Source organism: Triticum dicoccoides, chromosome 4B, assembly GCF_002162155.2.
Source record: "Triticum dicoccoides isolate Atlit2015 ecotype Zavitan chromosome 4B, WEW_v2.0, whole genome shotgun sequence".
In the NCBI taxonomy this organism is placed as follows: Eukaryota; Viridiplantae; Streptophyta; class Magnoliopsida; order Poales; family Poaceae; genus Triticum; species Triticum dicoccoides.
This window is the reverse complement of record NC_041387.1, coordinates 32,484,507-32,486,415: the sequence shown is the minus strand read 5'-3', so window position 1 is coordinate 32,486,415 and position 1,909 is coordinate 32,484,507.

Genomic DNA, 1,909 nt, shown 5'->3' with positions numbered 1-1,909 from the left:
CCCAGATTTTCTTCATAGGGGAACCGTTCCTGCAGTTAGTGCCAACATATCTAGCAAATACTTCACCATTCTGATTTTTGAACAGTTTATCGTTGGAGTCAAATGACTCATCAGAAGAATGAGGAGATTCACATGTAAAGCCAGATAAATTGGATGGATCAACTGGAGGTCCCTTTGCAGCAACCCATGAGGTTTTCGGATACTGCTCAGGCTTCCAATATGTTCCATCAGCATTGAGTTTCCTTTCAAAGGCAATACCCTCTTTCCTAGGGTTCCTGTTGAGGATCTGCTTTTTAAGCACATCACAAAGAATCTGATGCTCTTTGAGACTTTTGTACATGCCTATCGTGTACAATTCCTTCAGCCCTGCATCATCGGTAGTACTTGTAGTGTCCTCAGATGAGGAATTAGTGATAGCAGAGACATGTGAAGAATTTGTAACATTTAAAGCATTTGAACATTCAGGTGAAGAATTAGCAGATTCACGTTCAATGCAGTTCAGACATGGAGGAACAAATTCTTCCTGAGTATCGCTGATTTGTTGAGCAAGTAATGAATCGCGCTCCTTCTGAAGATCTTCATTCGCCCTGGAAAGGAGCCATTGGAGCTCTCCGGCAGGCCACTCTGGCCGCTGCCACCGTCCGAGCTAGGCGACCTAAGCTAGAGCTCCAACATCTGTGATCCCTTAGCCTGCCAACGTGGATGAGTGTTGGGTCTTCCAGCAGTTGACGGAAGGATGGATGGCACGCGGTCGGGTTCACCACCGTCTTTGGAGGCTCAGGCACCCAAAGCAGACGACACGCCGGAATTTCATCCGGATCCACACACCATGCCCGTAGCTTTAAGAGGGAGAGGTCCTCTCTGTTAACCGTCTCGGGCGCCAAGCTCTCAATCAGGCACGATGTACCCAACAGCTCCATAGCCGTCTCCCTCGACCATGCATGCGATGGCACCCCCTCAATCATGAGATCGACCTGAACGCGCATCAGCTTGGACTTCGCTTGCGCCTGTCACAGCCATGGCTTGTGAAAAGCTTGAATCCCTGATACTCAACGAACGGTACCCCCAGAGCTCTGTTACGGAGATCATGCGACGCAAAGACCACCAAGAAATCTTCGGGATGGAACTTGTGCACTGAAAAACAGTGCCTTGGGATGTCGAGCTGCTCTGAGATGGCGATCGCCGCATCCACGTAGGTGACCGGTGGCCTCGCGCCGCCCACGTAAGCCACCGCCGCCAACTGCAGATGCGCTCTAGGTCTGTCATTCCTGCCGAACGCTGCAGAATGCAAACATCTGCACGCACCAGCGGAGGCAGACTTGTGGACACCATGGGAGGGAAGCCGGGCGCAACTGGCGAGGAAAGCGTCGGAGGCGTGTCCTGCCTAGGCTCCATCGGCCTTCCCCCCCATGGCCGATGCCGGCAAGGTCTGGCGGGTGTTGGACACCTTGTGGATCATAGCCCGCCGCAGCTCCTCCGCCGAGATCGGACTGCGCGACATCGTGCACTGGGAGGAGACATGCCCTGAGAAACCACAACGGATTCAGAGCGGTTCGTTCGTGCAATCACTCCGCGGATGCACCTCCTGAAAGCACCTGAAGCAGAGGTCGTACAATTCCGGTGGAATCAGACGCCTTCCGAGGAGGAGGAAGATGGCACGGGGCTCCTCTGACCGCCAGCCTCCTGCTGGCGCCGCAGAGCATAATGACGAAGCCAGCGGGCCTTGCGGGTCGGACCTGACCTGCACCACCCCGCCGCTTGTGTCGGCGCCTCAACCTCGGCCTGGGTCGCACCAGCCGACGACGAGTTGGGCGACCCGGGCGAGATGGACATGCCAAGCTCCGAGACCACCGGACTCTCCCGCAGGAAGGCAGATGGCACCGAGGGCGGGCTGCGAGATCCCGACGCC